Source organism: Prionailurus viverrinus, unplaced genomic scaffold (genome assembly GCF_022837055.1).
Source record: "Prionailurus viverrinus isolate Anna unplaced genomic scaffold, UM_Priviv_1.0 scaffold_52, whole genome shotgun sequence".
Classification (NCBI taxonomy): Eukaryota; Metazoa; Chordata; class Mammalia; order Carnivora; family Felidae; genus Prionailurus; species Prionailurus viverrinus.
The window spans coordinates 1368135-1385743 of record NW_025927615.1 but is presented as its reverse complement, the minus strand read 5'-3'; positions in this window follow the sequence as shown (position 1 = coordinate 1385743).

The window sequence follows — 17609 nt, the reverse complement described above, 5'->3', positions numbered from 1 at the left end:
CGGAGGCACTTTATTCACTGGAGGTTGAAGTGCCATGGGAACTGCGATCTTGGGAACCTGCAGTGCAGTCAGAACGAGGTTCACTGCAGGGTGCAGTGCTGTGGGCACTGGGTTCACTGCAACTGCAGTGCACGGATCACTGGGAAACTGGAGGCTGCATTGCTCTGGCACGTGTTTCACGTGAGGCTGCAATGCCGCAGGTACTGGCTTTAGTGGCGGCTGCAGTGCCGGGGACCCAAGGTTCAATGGAGAGTGCAGTACGGCGGGCACTGACTTCAATGGAGGCTGCAGAGCAGCGGGCACTGTGTTCATAGCAGGCTGCAGCGTGGCAGGAACTTTGTCCATGGGATGGTGTAGTGCTGTGTGCACTGGCTTCACTGCAGGGTGCAGTGCCAAGGGCACTGGCTTCACTGGAGGGTGCAGTGCCGCGGGCACTGGCTTCACTGGAGGGTGCAGTGCCGCGGGCACTGGCTTCACTGGAGGGTTGAGACCCACAGGCCCAGGTTTCACTGCAGGCTGCAGTGCCGCATTCACTCGGTTCACTGGAGGGTGCATTCCCGCGGGCACTTTGTTCACTGGAGGCTGCTGTGTCATGGGGACAGGGATCCCTGGAACCTGCAGTACAGTCGGAACTGGGTTCACTGCAGGGAGCAGTGCTTTGGGCACTGGGTTCACTGCAGACTGCAGTGAACGGATCACTGGGATAACTGGGGGCTCCAGTTCAGTGGGCAGGGTTTTCCCTGGACGCTGCAATGCCATGGGCACTGGCTTTACTGGCCGCCACAGTGCTGCGGACCGAAGGTTCAATGGAGAATGCAGTATGGCAGGCACTGGCTTCACTGGAAGCTTCGGTGTCGTGGGCACTGGGTTCATAGCAGGCTGCAGTGCTGCTGGCACTTTGTTCACTGGATGCTGTAGTGCCCTGAGCACTGGGTTCCCTCAAGGGTGCAGTGCTGTGGACATTGTGTTCACTGGAGGGGGCAGTGTCGCAGGCATTGGGTTCCCTGGAGGGGGCAGTGCCGCCGGATCTGGGTTCACTGGAGTCTGCAGTGCTAAGGGCAGTGTGTTCACTGGAGGCTGCATAGAAGCTGGGACTGGGTTCACTGCATGGTGCAGTGCCGCGGGCACTGGGTATACAGGAGGCTACAGTGCGGCATGCACTGCATTCACTGGCGGGTGCAGTGCTGCGGGAAGTGGGTTCACTGGAGGCTCCAGTGCCGTGGTATCTGGGTTCACTGGAGGCTGCAGTGCTGCAGGCACTGTGTTCACTGCAGGCTGCATAGAAGTGGGAACTGGGTTCACTGCATGGTTCAGTTCCACGGGCAATGGTTTCACTGGAGTGTGCAGGGCGGAGCCACTGTTTTTTTTTTTTAACTTTTTTCTCAACGTTTATTTATTTTTGGGACAGAGACAGAGCATGAACAGGGGAGGGGCAGAAAGAGAGGGAGACACAGAATCAGAAACAGGCTCCAGGCTCTGAGCCATCAGCCCAGAGCCTGACGCGGGACTCGAACTCACAGACCGCGAGATCGTGACCTGGTTGAAGTGGACGCTTAACCGACTGCACCACCCAGGCGCCCCAAGGAGGCACTGTTTCAATGTAGGGTTTAGTGCCACGTTCAGTGTGTTCACTGGAGGCTGCAGTGCTGCAGGCAATTGGTTTACTTGAGGCTGCATAGAAGCGGGAACTGGGTTCATTGCATGGTGTAGTGCTGCTGGCACTTTGTTCACTGGATGGTGTAGTGCCGTGGGCACCGGGTTCACTGGAAGGTGCAGTGGCACGGACACTTGGTTCACAGGAGGGTGCAGTGCTGCGGGCACAGGCTTCACTTGAGCCTGCATTGGCGCGGACACTTGGTTCACTGGAAGGTGCAGTTCTGTGGGCATTGGCTTCACTGGAGCGTGCAGTGCCAGGGACATTGGCTTCACTGGAGGGTAGAGATCCGTAGGCACTGGGTTCACTGCAGGCTGCAGTGCTGTGCCACTGGGTTCACTGCAGGGTGCAGTGCCGCGGGCACTGTGTTCACTGGAGGGTGCAGTGCCGTGGCACTGGCTTCATTGGACGGGGCAGTGCCAGGGACACTGGCTTACTGGATGGTAGAGACACGCAGGCCCAGGGTTCACTGCAGGCTTCCCTGCCACGGGAACTGGGTTCACTGGAGGGTGCATTGCCGTGGGCACTTTGTTCACTGGAGGCTGCAGTGACATATGCGCTGGGATCCCTGGAACCTTCACTGCAGTCAGAACTGGGTTCACTGCAGGGTGCAGGGCTGTGGGCACTGCGTTCACTGTAGACTGCAGTGCACCGATCACTGGGATAACTGGAGTGCTGTGCAGTTGGAATGTGTTCCACTACAGGCTGCAATTCTGCGGGCACTGGCTTTACTGGCGGCTGCGTGCCTCGGACACAACGTTTACTACAGAGTGCAGTATGGCAGGCACTGGCATTAATGGAGGCTGCAGATCCTTGGGCACTGAGTTCATAGCAAGCTGCAGTGTTGCAGGCACTTTGTTCCTGGGATGGTGTAGTGCCTTGGGCACTGGATTCACTGGATGGTGCAGTGCCGGGGACACTGGCTTTACTGGAGGGTAGAGACCCGCAGGCCCTGGGTTCACTACATGCTGCACTGCTGCCGGCACTGGGTTCACTGGAGGGTGCATTGCCCCAGGCACTTTGTTCACTGGAGGATGAAGTGCCATGGGCCCTGGGATCCTTGGAATCTGCAGTGCAGTGGGAACTGGGTTCACTGCAGGGTGCAGTGCTGTGGGCACTGGGTTCATTGCAGACTGCAGTGCATGGATCACTGGGATAAATGGAGGCTGCAATGCTGTGGGCACGGGTTTCACTTGAGGCCGCAATGCCACGGGCACTGGCTTTACTGGTGGCTGCAGTGCCACGGACCCAAGGTTCAATGGAGAATGCATTATGGCAGTCACTGGCTTCACTGGAGGCTGCAGAGCCGTGGGCACTGTGTTCATTGCAGGCTGCAGTGTCGCAGGCACTGTGTTCACGGATGGTGTAGTGCCGTGGGCACTGGGTTCACTGGAGGGTGCAGTGCCGCCGGCACTGGCTTCACTGGAGGGTGCAGTGCCAGTCTCACTGGCTTCACTGGAGGGTAGAGACCCGCAGGCCCTGGGTTCACTGCAGGCTGCAGTGCCTGGGTCAAAGGGTTTCCTGGAGGGTGCATTGCTGCGGGCACTTTGTTCACCGGAGGCTGAAGTGCCCTGCGCACTGGGATCCCTGGAACCTGTAGTGCACTCGGAACTGGGTTCACTGCAGGGTACAGTGTTGTGGGCACTGCGTTCACTGCAGACTGCAGTGCACGGATCACTGGGATAACTTGAGGCTCCAGTGCAGTGAGCACGGGTTTCACTGGACGCTGCAATGCCGCAGACCCTGGCTTTACTGGGGGCCGCAGTGTCGCCGACCCTAGGTTCACTCGAGAGTGTGGTACGGTGGACACTGGCTTTAGTGGAGGCTGCAGATCCGCGGGCACAGGGTCCATAGCAGGCTGCAGTGCCACGGGCACTTTGTTCACTGGATGGTGTAGTGCCCTGGGAACTGGATTCGCTGGAGGCTGCAGTGCCGTGGGCACTGGGTTCACTGCAGGCTGCTTGCCGCCTGAACTCGTTTCAGTGTTGCCTGCAGTGCCGCGGTCACTGGGTTCATTGGGGGCTCCACTGCAGCGGTCACTGGGTTCACTGGAGGCTCCAGTGCAGCGGGAACTGGCTTCACTGGAAGTTGCAGTGCCGCGGACACTGGCATTACTAGAGTGTGCTGTGCCGCGGGCACTGGCTTCACTTGACCTGCAGTGGCACGGACACTTGGTTCACTGGAAGGTGCAGTGCTGCGGGCACATGCTTCACTTGAGTTTGCATTGGCATGGACACTTGGTTCACTGGAAGGTGCAGTTCCACGAAAACTGGCTTCACTGGAGCATGCACTGCCTGGGATACTGGCTTCACTGGAGGGTAGAGATCCGTAGGCACTGGGTTCACTGCAGGGTGCAGTGTTGTGCCACTGGATTCACTGCAGGGGGCAGTGCTGTGGGAACTGGGTTCACTGGAAGGTGCACGATCGCGGGCACTGGCTTCACTGGACGGTGGAGTGCCAGGGATATTGGCTTCACTGGAGGGTAGAGACACGCAGGCCCTGGGTTCACTGCAGGCTTCACTGCCGCGGGAACTGGGTTCCCTGGAGGGTGCATTACCGCAGGCACGTTGTTCACTGGAGGCTGCAGTGCCATATGCATTGGGATCCCTGGAACCTGCAGTGCAGTCAGAACTGGGTTTACTGCAGGGTGCAGGGCTGTGAGCACTGGGTTCACTCCAGACTGCAGTGCAAGGATCACTGGTATAACTGGAGGCTGCAGTGCAGTTGGCACGTGTTTCACTGGAGGCTGCAATGCTGCGGGCACTGGTTTTACTGGTGGCTGCCGTGCCGCGGACCCAAGGTTCAATGGAGAGTGCATTACGGCGGGCACTGGCTTCAATGGAGCCTGCAGAGCCGCCGGCCCTTTGTTCACTGGATGGTGTAGTGCCCTGGGCACTGGGTGAACTGGAGGGTGCCGTGCCAGGGACACTGGCTTTACTGGAGGGTAGAGACCCGCAGGCCCTGGGTTCACTGCAGGTTGCAGTGCCTCGGGCATTGGGTTCACTGGAGGGTGCATTGCCCCAGGCACTTTGTTCACTGGAGGCTGAAGTGCCATGGGCACTGGGATCCTTGGAACCTGCAGTGCAGTGGGAACGGGGTTCACTGCAGGGTGCAGGGCTGTGGACACTGGGTTCACTGCAGACTGAAGTGCACGGATCACTGGGATAACTGGAGGCTGCTGTGCTGTGGGCACGGGTTTCCCTTGAGGCCTCAATTCCGTGGGCACTGGCTTTACTGGGGGCTGCAGTGCCGCCGACCCATGGTTCAGTGGAGATTCCTATACGGCAGGCCCTGGCTTCACTGGAGGCTGTAGAGCCTTGGGCACTGGGTTCATAGCAGGCTGCAGTGCCGCCTGCACTTAGTTCACTGGATGCTGTAGTGCCCTGGGCGCTGGGTTCCCGGGAGGGTGCAGTGTCGCGGACACTGGCTTCACTGGAGGGTGCAGTGCCACGGACACTGTGTTCACTGGAGGGGCTGTGTCGCAGGCATTGGTTTCATTGGAGGGGGCAGTGCCGCCGGAACTGGGTTCACTGGAGGTTGCAGTGCTATGGGCATGTGTTCACTGGAGGCTGCATACAAGCTGGAACTGGTTTCACTGCATGGTGCAGTGCCGTGGTCAGAGGGTATACAGGAGGCTACAGTGCGCCATGCACTGCATTCACTGGCGGGTGCAGTGCTGCGGGAAGTGGGTTCACTGGAGGCTCCAGGGCCGTGGGATCTGGGTTCACTGGAGGCTGCAGTGCTGCAGGCACTGTGTTCACTGCAGGCTGCATAGAAGCGGGAACTGGGTTCACTGCACGGTGCAGTGCTGCAGGCACTTTGTTCACTGGATGGTGTAGTGCCGTGGGCACTGTGTTCACTGGAGGGTGCAGTGGCAGGGACACTGGCTTCGCTGGAGGGTAGAATCCCGCAGGCCCTGGGTTCACTGGAGGCTGCAGTGCAGCGGGCACTAGGTTCACTGGAGGGTGCATTGCCGCAGGCACTTTGTTTACTGGAGGCCAAAGTGCCATGGGCCCTGGGATAGTTGGAACCTGGGTGCATTCAAAACTAGGTTCACTGCAGGGTGCAGTGCTGTGGGCACTGGGTTTACTGCAGACTTCATTGCACAGATCACTGAGAAAACTGGAGGCTGCAGTGCTGTGGGCACGAGTTTCACTTGAGGCTGCAATGCCGTGGGCACTGGCTTTACTGGCGGCTGCAGTGCCGTGGACCCTAGGATCACTTGAGAGTGCAGTACGGCGGGTACTGGCTTCAATGGAGGCTGCAGAGCCACGGGCACTGGTTTCATTGCAGCCTGCAGTGTTGCAGGCACTTTGTTCACGGGCTGGTGTAGTGCCGTGGGCACTGGGTTCACTGGAGTGTGCAGTGCCAGGCTCACTGGCTTCACTGGAGGGTAGAGACCCGCAGGCCCTGGGTTCACTGCAGGTTGCAGTGCCGCGGTCAATGTGTTCCCTGGAGTTCATTGCCGCGGGCACTTTGTTCACCGGAGGCTGCAGTGTCATGCACACTGGGATCCCTGGAACCTGTAGTGCACTCAGAACTGGGTTCACTGCAGGGTGCAGTGTTGTGGGCACTGTGTTCAATGCCTACTGCAGTACACGGATCACTGGTCTAACAGGAGGTTCCAATGCAGTGGGCACGTGTTTCACTGGAGGCTGCAATGCCGCGGGCACTGGCTTTACTGGTGGCTGCAGTGCTGTGGACCCAAGGTTCACTACAGAGTGCAGTACGGTGGGCCCTGGAATCAATGGAGGCTGCAGAGCCACGGGCACTGGGTTTATCGCAGGCTGCAGTGTCGCAGGCACTTTGTTCCCGGGATGGTGTAGTGCCGTGGGCTATGGCTGCACTGGATGGTGCCGTGTCGCCAGCACTGGCTTCACTGGAGGTTGCAGTGCCAGGCTCACTGACCTCACTGGAGGGTAGAGACCCGCAGGCCCTGGGTTCACTGCAGGCTGCAGTGCCGCGGTCAATGGGTTCCTTGCAGGGTGCATTGCCACGGACACTTTGTTCCCCAGAGGCTGCAGTGCCATGTGCACTGGGATCCCTGGAACCTGTAATGCACTCGGAACTGGGTTCACTGCAGGGTGCAGTGTTGTGGGCACTGGGTTCACTGAAGACTGTAGTGCATGGATCACTGGGATCACTGGAGGCTCCAGTGCAGTGTGCACGGGTTTCACTGGACGCTGGAATGCCGCGGGCACTGGCTTTACTGGGGGCTGCAGTGCCGCCGAACCTAGGTTCACTCGAGAGTGGAGTACGACGGGCACTGGCTTCAATGAAGGCTGCAGAGCCACGGGCACTGGGTTCATAGAAGGCTGCAGTGTCACAGGCACTTTGTTCAGTGGATGGTGTAGTGCCCTGGGCACTGGGTTCACTGGAGGTTGCAGTGCCGCGGGCAATGGGTTCACTGCAGGCTACAGTGCCAGGGGAAATGGTTTCCCTGGTGCCTGCAGTGCTGCGGGCACCTGGTTCACTGGAGGCTCCACTGCAGCGATCACTGGGTTCACTGGAGGCTCCAGTGCCGCGGGAACTGGCTTCACTGGAAGGTGTTGCACCACGGACACTGGCTTTACTAGAGTGTGCAATGCCGCGGGCACTGGCTTCACTTGAGGCTGCAGTGGCATGGACACTTGGTTCACTGGAGGGTGCAGTGCCGCGGGCACAGGCCTCACTTGAGCCTGCATTGTCACAGACACGGTTCACTGGAAGGTGCAGTTCCGAGGGCACTGGCTTCGTTGGAGCGTGCAGTGCCGGGGACACTGGCTCCACTGGAGGGTAGAGACCCTCAGGCACTGGGTTCACTGCAGGCTGCAGTGCTCTGCCACTGGGTTCACTGCAGGGTGCAGTGCCGCGGACACTGTGTTCAATGGAGGGTTCAGTGCCGCGGCACTGGCTTCACTGGACGGTGGAGTGCCAGGGACACTGGCTTCACTGGAGGGTAGAGACACGCAGGCCCTGGGTTCACTGCAGGCTTCACTGCCGCGGGAACTGGGTTCACTGGAGGGTGCATTTCTGCGGGCACTTTGTTCACTGGAGGCTGCAGTGCCATATGCACTGGGATCCCTGGAACCTGCAGTGCAGTCAGAACAGGGTTCACTGCAGGGTGCGGGGCTGTGGGCACTGGGTTCACTGCAGACTGCAGTACACGGATCACTGGGATCACAGGAGGCTGAAGTGCATTTGGCACGTGTTTGACTGGAGGCTGCAATGCCGCGGGCACGGGCTTTACTCACGGCTCCAGTGCCGCGTACCCAAGGTTCACTACAGAGTGCAGTATGGGCGCACTGGCATCAATGGAGGCTGCAGAGCCACGGGAACTGGGTTCATAGCAGGCTGCAGTGTTGCAGGCACTTTGTTCCCGGGATGGTGTAGTGCCGTGGGCACTGGGTTAACTGGAGGGTGCAGTGCCAGGGACACTGACTTTACTGGAGTGTAGAGACCTACAGGCCCTGGGTTCACTGCAGGCTGCAGTGCCGCGGGCACTGGGTTTACTGGAGGGTGCATTGCCCCGGGCACGTTGTTCACTGGAGGCTGAAGTGCCATGGGCACTGGGATCCTTGGAACCTGCAGTGTAGTCGGAACTGGGTTCACTCCAGGGTGCAGTGCTATGGGCACTGGGTTCACTGGAGGGGGCAGTGTCACAGGCATTGGGGGCCCTGGAGGGAGCAGTACCACCGCATCTGGGTTCACTGGAGGCTGCCGTGCTATGGGCAATGTGTTCACTGGAGGCTGCATACAAGCTGGAACTGGTTTCACTGCATGGTGCAGTGCCACGGGCACTGGGTACATAGGAGGCTACAGTGCAGCATGCACTGCATTCAATGGCGGGTGCAGTGCTGTGGGAAGTGGGTTCACTGGAGGCTCCAGTGCCATGGGATCTGGGTTCATTGGAGGCTGCAGTGCTGCGGGCACTGTGTTCACTGCAGGCTGCCTAGAAGCGGGAACTGGGTTCACTGCATGGTGCAGTGCTACGGGCACTTTGTTCACTGGATGGTGTATTGCCGTGGGAACTGGGTTCACTGGAGGGTGCAGTGGCATGGACACTGGCTTCACTGGAGGGTAGAGTCCTGCAGGCCCTGGGTACACTGCAGGCTGCAGTGCCACGGGCACTGGGTTCACTGGAGGGTGTATTGCTGCAGGCACTTTGTTCACTGGATGCTGTAGTGCCCTGGGCACTGGGTTCCCAGGAGGGTACAGTGCCGCGGACACTGGCTTCACTGGAGAGTGCAGTGCTACGAACACTGTGTTCACTGGAGGGGCAGTGTCGCAGTCATTGGGTTCCCTGGAGGGGGCAGTGCCGCCGGAACTGGTTTCACTGGAGGCTGCCATGCTGCGGGCAATGCGTTCACTGGAGGCTGCATACAAGCTGGAACTGGTTTCACTGCATGGTGCAGTGCCGTGGTCAGAGGGTATACAGGAGGCTACAGTGCACCATGCACTGCATTCACTGGCGGGTGCAGTGCTGCGGGAAGTGGGTTCACTGGAGGTTCCAGTCCCATGGGATCTGGGTTCACTGGAGGCTGCAGTGCTGCAGGCACTGTGTTCACTGCATGCTGCATCGAAGCGGGAACTGGGTTCACTGCATGGTGCAGTGCTACGGGCACTTTGTTCACTGGATGGTGTAGTGCCGTGGGCACTGGGTTCACTGCAGGCTGCCGTGCTGCAAGCACTGGGATCACTGCAGGCTGAAGGTCTGCGGGCACTGGTTTCACTGGAGGCTACAGGCTGCCAGCACTGAGTTCACTACAGGCTACAGTGCCGTGGGCACTGGGTTCACTTGTGGGTTCACTGGAGGGTGCAGTGCTGTGGCAGTGAGTTCACTGGAGGCTGCAGTGGGGTTGAACTGGGTTCACTGCAGGCTGCAGTCCCCCGGGCACTGGGTTCACTGCAGGATGCAGTTCCGCGGACACTTTTTTCACTGGAGGGTGCGGGTCCGAGGGCACTGGGCTCACAGGAGGCTGCAGTGGGGCGGGCATTGGGCTCACTGATGGCGGCTGTTCTGCATGAACTGGGATCACTGGATGTTGCAGTGCCGAAGGCTCTGGGTATACTGGAGGCTCCAGTGCCACCGACACTGGGCTCACTGGAGGCTCCAGTTTCGCAGGCACAAGGCCCACAGGAGGCTTCAGTAATGCGGGCACTGTGGTCACTTGAGGCTGCAGTGCCGTGGAAACTGGCCTCAATGGAGGCTGCATTACCGCAGGCACTGGGCAAACTGGTTGCTCCAGTCGCTTGCACTTGGCTCACTGGAGGGTCCAGTGCCATGGGCAATGGGCTCACTGGAGTCTGCAGTGTTGCGGGCACTGGGTTCCCTGGAGGCCGCAGTGATGCGGTCACTGGGCTCTCATGAGGCTGCAGTGCTGTGGAGACTGGGCTCACTGGCGGCTACAGTGATGTGAGCACTGGGCCGACTGTAGGCTGCAGTGGCGCGGGCACTGGGTTCACTGGAGGCTCCAGTGCCGCATGCACTGGGCTCATTGGAGGATGCAGTGCCGTGGGCAGTGGCCTCACTGGAGGCTACAGTGCCGCGGGCACTGGGCTCCCTGGCAGCTGCAATGCTGAGGGCACTGGTTTCACTGGAGGGTGCAGTGCCGCGGTCACTGAGTTCACTGGGGGCTCCAGTGTCGCAGGTACCACGTTCACTGGATGCTGCAGTGCCTGGGTCACTGGGTTCACAGTAGGCTCCTGTGCTGTGGGCTCCTGTGCATGTGGGCATGCAGTGCCGGGATCACTGGGTTCACTGCAGGCTGCAGTGCCGGGATCACTGGGTTCACTGAGGCTGCAGTGCCACGGGCACTGGGTTCACCGGAGGATGCTGTTCTGCGGGCACTGGGTTCACCAGAGACTCCAGTGCTTTGGGCATGTGTTCATGGGAGGCTGCAGTGCCACGGGTACTGGGTTCACTGGAGGCTGCAGTGCTGCGGGCACTGTGTTCACTGGAAGCTGCAGTGCCTCGGGCACTGAGTTCACTGGGGGCTGCAGTGCCGCTGGCAGTTCACTGGAGCTGGAGTGCAGTGGGCATTTGAGCACTGGTCGTTCCAGTGCCATGGTCCCTGAGTGCCCGAACACTCGGACACTGGAGCCTGGGGGTTGCTGCTTGGGATTTTGTGTCTCCATCTCTCACTGTCTTTCCCCGGGAGGCTCTCTGGTTTGAGCACAGACCTGGAGGCTGCATGGGATTCTGTGTCTCCCTCTTCCTCTGTCCTTCCCAGGAGTTTCTGTGCTGAGACCAAAGAGCCTGGAGGGTGCTTGGAATTCTGTGTCTCCTCTCTCTGTCCTTCTCCTCCAGTTCCTTCACGCACTGGGAAATAGGACTTCAGTCACTGGGAGTGACGACTGCAGTCATTAGAAGTAACTGCAGACATTGAGTGTGTCTTTGACTTCAGTCACTGGGAGTGACTATGACATCAGTCACTGGGAGTGACGTCAGGAGTGACTTCAGTTACTGGGAGTGACTTCGGGAGTCTTCCGTCAGTGGGATGACTTCGAGAGGGCCTTCCATCACTGTGTGTGACTTCACGAGGGACCTCCGTCACTGGGAGTGACTTCAGTCATTGGGGGTGACTGACTTCAGTCACTGGGCATGCCCTCAGGCCTTGGGCATGCCTGTGCCCTTCAGGCAGGGGGCTAGCCTTCAGGCACAGGGTGAGAATTCAGGCATGGGGCAAGCCCTCAGGCATGGGGCCTGCCTTCAGGCAATGGGCGTGCCTTCAGGCACTGGGCGGGGCTTCATGCATGGGGCAAGGCTTCAGGCACGGGGCTTTCCTTCAGGCATGGGCCTTGCCTGCGGGCAAGGGGCTTGAGTACAGGCACCTGGAGCTGTTTCAGGCAAGAGGCATGCCTTCAGTCACAGGGAGCGGCTTCAGGCACAGGGAGAGGCTTCAGGCACGGGGCGCACCTTCAACCATGGAGCTTGTCTTCAGGCCCTGGGAGCACCTTCAGGTACAGTGAGCGGCTTCATGCACAGGGCGCAACTTCGGAAACGGGGAGACTCTGTGTTCTTCAGGCACAAGGCACGCCATTAGGCACTGTGCTCACCATCAGGCAAAGGGTGCACTCAGGCAAGCAGTGCGTTGTCGCCCATGGGGTGCTCTCTCAGAGAGTGCCTGTGCCTTTCAGGCAAAGGGAGTGCTTTCAGGAACGGCGAGTGCCAACAGGCATGGTGAGTGGTTTCAGCAACTGGAGGATCTGTGCTGGGAGCACTGGGGCCTGGAGGCTCTGTGCTTCGAGTATGGCGCCTGAAAGCTGCTTGGAATTCTGCGTCTCCCTCTCTCTCTGTCCTTTCCCTGCAGTTCCTTCAGGCACTGGGAGTGCTGCCTTCAGGGACTGGCAATGATGACTTCAGGCACTGGGATTGACAACTTCAGTCACTGGGAGTGACGACTGCAGTCACTAGGAGTAACTGCAGACACTGAGTGTGACTTTGACTTCAGTCACTGAGAGTGACTGTGACATGAGTCACTGGGAATGACTTTGACTTCAGTCCCTGGGAGTGACGTCAGGAGTGACTTCAGTCACTGGGAGTGACTTCTGGAGTGACTTCCGTCAGTGGGAATGACTTCTACAGGGACTTCCTTCACTGTGTGTGACTTCACGAGGGGCTTCCGTCACCGGGTGGGAATTCGCGAGGGACTACCATCACTGGGAGAGACTTCAGTCATTGGGGGTGACTGACTTCAGTCACTGGGCTTGCACTCAGGCACTGTGCATGCCTGTGCCCTTCAGGCAGGGGGCTAGCCTTCAGGCACAGGGTGAGAATTCAGGCATGGGGCAAGCCCTCAGGCATGGGGCCTGCCTTCAGGCAATGGGCGTGCCTTCAGGCACTGGGCGGGGCTTCATGCATGGGGCAAGGCTTCAGGCACGGGGCTTTCCTTCAGGCATGGGCCTTGCCTGCGGGCAAGGGGCTTGAGTACAGGCACCTGGAGCTGTTTCAGGCAAGAGGCATGCCTTCATGAACACGGGTGACTTCAGGCACATGGAGCGTTTTCAAGCACGGGGCGCATCTTCAACCATGGAGTTTGTCTTCAGGCACTGGGAGCATCTTCAGGTACAGTGAGAGGCTTCATGCACAGGGTGAGACTTCAGGCATGGGGAGCCTCTGTGCTCTTCAGGCACAGGTCGCTCCCTTAGCCACTGGGCTCGCCCTCAGGCACAGGGTGCACTCAGGCAAGGGGTGCGCGGTCACCCATGGGTGCGCCCTCAGAGAGTGCTTGTGCCTTTCAGGCAAAGGGAGTGCCTTCAGGAACGGTGAATGCCTTCAGGCATGGTGAGTGGCTTCAGGAACTGGAGGCTCTGTGCTGGGAGCACCGGGGCCTGGAGCCTCGGTGCTGGGAGCACAGAGCCTGGAGGGGCTGGAAGGGATTCTGTGTCTCCCTCTGTCTCTGTCCTTCCCTGGGAGTTTCCGTGCTGAGACCACAGAGCCTGGAGGCTGCTTGGAATTCTGTGTCTCGCTCTCTCTGTCCTTCCCCTGTGATTTCTTCAGGCACTGGGAGTGCCAACTTCAGGCACTGGCAGTGAAGACTTCAGGCACTGGTAGTAACCACTGCAGTCACTAGGAGTAACTTCAGACACTGTGTGTGACTTTGACTTCAGTCGCTGTGAGTGACTATGACATCAGCCACTGTGAGTGGCTTTGACTTCAGTCCCTGGGAGTGACTTCAGTCCCTGGGAATGACTTCGGGAGTGACTTCTGTCACTGGGAGAGGGACTTCCAGAGGGACTTCCGTCACTGGGAGTGAATTCGCGAATGACTTCTGTCACTGGGAGTGACATCGGGAGTGACTTCTGTCACAGGGAGTGACTTCAGGAGAGACTTCCCTCACTGGGAGTGACATAGTGAGTGATTTCCATCACTGGGCATGACTTCGGGAGAGGCTTCCATCACTTGGAATGACTTTGGGAGTAACTTCCTTCACTGGGAGTGACTTTGACTTCAGTCACTGGGAGTGACTTTGGGAGTGACTTCATGCACTGGGCATGACTCAGTCATTGGGGGTGACAGACTTCAGTCACTGGGCATGCCCTCAGGCACTGGGCATGCCTTGCCATTCAGGCATAGAGCAAGCCTTCAGGCATGGTGCGTGCCTTCAGACAAGGGGTGTGCCTTCAGGCACTAGGCGGGGCTTCATGCATGGGTCTTGTCTTCAGGCACTTGGAGCCCCTTCAGGTACAGTGAGCAGCTTCATGCACAGGGCGCGACTTCAGGCAAGGGGAGTTCTGTGCTCTTCAGGCACAGGGCGTGCCATCAGGCACTGGGCTCGCCATCAGGCACAGGGCGCCCTCAGCCCGGTGTGCGCCGTCAGGCATGGGGCGCGCCTTCAGGGAATGCCTGTGCCCTTGAGTCAAGTGGAGTGTTTTCTGGCATGGGGCTTGCCTTCAGGCATGTGGAGCATCTTCAGGCATGGGGTGCGGCTTCAGGCACAGAGAGCTCCTGTGCCATTCAGGTAAGGGGAGCACATGTGCCTTTCAACAAGGGATGCCCCATCATGCACAGGATGCTCATTGAGACTCACAGCATGCCCTCAGGCATGGGGTGCGCCCTCAGTACCTCTGCCTTTCAGGCAAAGGGAGTGCCTTCAGGCATGGTGAGTGGCTTCAGGAAGTGGAGCTGTGCAGGGAGCACAGGGCCTGGAGGCTTCATGAGATTCTGTCTCCCTCTCTCTCTGTCCTTCCCCGGGAGGCTCTGTGCTGAGACCACAGAGCCTGGAGGCTGTTTGGAATTCTGTGTCTCCTTTTCTCTGTGTCCTTCCCCTGCAGTTCCTTCAGGCACTGGGAGTGACGACTGCAGTCACTAGGAGTAACTGCAGACACTGAGTGTGACTTTGACTTCAGTCACTGTGAGTGACTATGACATCAGTCACAGGGAGTGACTTTGACTTCAGTCACTTGTCGTGACGTCAGGAGTGACTTCAGTCACTAGGAGTGACTTCGGGAGTGACTTCTGTCACAGGGAGTGACTTCAAGAGGGACTACCTTCACTGGGTGTGACTTGGCAAGGGACTTCGGTTTCTGGGAGTGACTTTGCCAGTGACTTCCATCACAGGGAGTGACTTTGTGAGAGACTTCCCTCTCTGGGAGTGACTTTGGGAGTCACTTTATTTACTGGGAGTGACTTTGACTTTAGTCACTGGGAGTGACTTTGGGAGTGTCTTCACTCACTGGGCAAGACCTCAGTCATTGGGAGTGACTGACTTCAATCCTTGGACATGTCCACAGTGCCCTCCAGGCAGGGGGCTAGCCTTCAGGCACAGGGTGAGAATTCAGGCATGGGGCAAGCCTTCAGGCATGGGGCAAGCCTTCAGGCATGGAGCGTGCCTTCAGGCAAGGGTGTGCCTTCAGGCACTGGGCGGGGCTTCATGCATGGGGCAAGGCTTCAGGCACAGGGCTTGCCTTCAGGCAAGGGGCTTGAGTACAGGCACGTGGAGCTGTTTCAGGCAAGAGGCATGCCTTCAGGAACAGGGAGCAGCTTCAGGCACAGGGAGCTTCTTTAGGCACGTGGCACACCTTCAACCATGGGGCTTGTCATCAGGCACTGGGAGCACCTTTAGGTACAGGGAGCAGCTTCATGCACAGGGCGCAACTTAAGGCACAGGGGGAGTCTGTGCTACAGGCACGGGGCGCCCTCTGGCGAGGGGTGCTCTGTCAGGCATGGTATGCGCCTTCAGGGAGTGCCTGTGCCTTTCATTCAAGGGGAGCGCCTTCAGGCATGGAACATGCCTTCAGGCACAGGGTGTGCCTTCAGGCACTGGGAGAGGCATGATGCATGGGCGCTGCTTCAGTCAATGGGCTTGCTGTCAGGCAGTGGGCTTGCCTACAGGCATACAGAGCTCTATCAGGCATGGGTCGTGTCTTCTGGAACAGGGAGTGGCTTCAGGCACAGGGAGCATCTTCAGGCAAGGGGTGCACCTTCAGCCATGGGGCTTGTCTTCAGGTACTGGGAGCGCCTTCAGGCACAGGGAGCAGCTTCATGCAAGGGGCGCGCCTTCAGGCAAGGGGAGCATCTGTGCTCTTCAGGCATGGGGCACGCAGTCAGGCATGGGGCGAACCATTAGGCATAGGGAGTGGCTTCAGGCATGGTGCATGGCTTCAGGCATGGGGCGCAGCTTCAGGCAAGAGGAGGTCCTGTGCCATTCAGGCAAGGGGAGCGCCTGTGACACTCAGGCACGGAATGCCCCATCCTGCGCAGGGAGCTCAGTCAGACTCAGGGCATGCCTTCAGGCATGGGGTATGCCTTTAGAGAGTGCTGGTGCCTTTCAGGCAAGGGGAGTGCCTTCAGACAAGGGGAGTGCCTTCAGGCATTGGAGGCTCTGTTCTGTGAGCACAGAGCCTGGGGGTTCTGTGCTGGGAGTACAGAGCATGGAGGGGCTTCTTGGGATTCTATGTCTCCCTCTCTGTCCTTCCCCAGGAGGCTCTGTGGTGAGAGCACAGAGCCTGGCGCCTGCTTGGGGTTCTGTGTCTCCCTCTCACTCTGTCCTTCCCCTGGAGTGTCTTCACGCACTGGGAGTGCCAATTTCAGGCACTGGGAGTGATGACTGCAGTCCCTGTGAGTGGAGACTCCATTCACTGGGAGTAACTGCAGACACTTAGAGTGACTTTGACTTCAGTCTCTGGGAGTGACTATGACATCAGTCACTGGGAATGACTTTGACTTCAGTCACTTGGAATGACTTCAGGAGCAACTTCAGTCACTGGGAGTGACTTCGGGCGTGACTTCAGTCACTGGGAATGACTTCGAGAGGGACTTCCCTCATTGGGAGTGACTTCGGGCATGACATTTGTCACTGGGAGTGATATCTGGAGTGACATCGGTCACTGGCAGTCACTTATTGAGTGACTTTCATCACTGGGAGTGACTTCGGGAGAGACTTCCATCACTGGGAGTGATTTTGGGATGACTTCCTTCACTGGGAGTGACTTTGTCTTCAGTCACTGGGAGTGACTTTGACTTCATTCCCTGGGATTGACTTTGGGAGTGACTTCATTCACTGGGCATGACTTCAGACATTGGGAGTGACTGACTTCAGGCACTGGGTATGCCCTCAGGCACTGGGCATGGCTAACCCTTCAGGCAAGGGGCGAGCCTTCTGGCATGGGTGGAGACTTCAGGCAAGGGGCGAGCCTTCAGGCAAGGGCGAGCCTTCAGGCAAGGGCGAGCCTGAAGGCATTGGACCTGCCTTCAGGCATGGGACATGGCTTCATGCTCCGGGCATGGCTTTAGGCAAGGGGCTTGCCTTCAGGTAAGGGGCTTGTCTTTAGGCATGGGGCATGCCTTCAGGCACAGGGAGCGGCTTCAGGCAAGGGGCTTGCCTTCAGGTACTGGGAGCATCTGTGCCCTTCAGGACACTTTCCATGGAAAGTAATACTGCACCACTTCTGTCCCCACATGTGTGTGGTCATATCAGATTTAGGAATTTTGTCCTCATTGAGAGAGAGAGAGAGAGAGAGAGAGAGAGAGAGGGAGAGAGAGAGAGAGAGAGAGAGAGAGAGTCTTAGCTAGTGTTTGGGTTTGGGCCAGGGACTTAGATAGGGCTGAATGGACAGGAGACCCGTGATCACCCTGGAAGGCTGAAGTGAGGGCCCATGCACTAATGCGTGTAAGGTTTAGGATTATGGTAAGAGTTGGTGTGAACTTTAGGTTGAGGGGTATGGTGCGGGTCAAGGTTACTGTTAGGTTTAGGTCCCAGGAGGTTCTAGGCATTGAACCCCTAGCAGTGCAGTGGTCTCCACATAGGGTTGAATGGAGACTGCATGAAAGCCTCTAGTTCAGGCTTCGTCTTTCCATGCCAGAGCCAGCCTCCCGTGTGTGCCACTCTTCAGTTGGGCCTCAGCACCCTCCCTGTGCAACTCCATGCCGGCAGTGGAATTGACATGATGATGTTCCAATTCCATACCGAATAATACTTCAGGGGTCTGGGCCCTATGGGCGTGGTGTTCTCAGAATTAGGAACTCTATCCC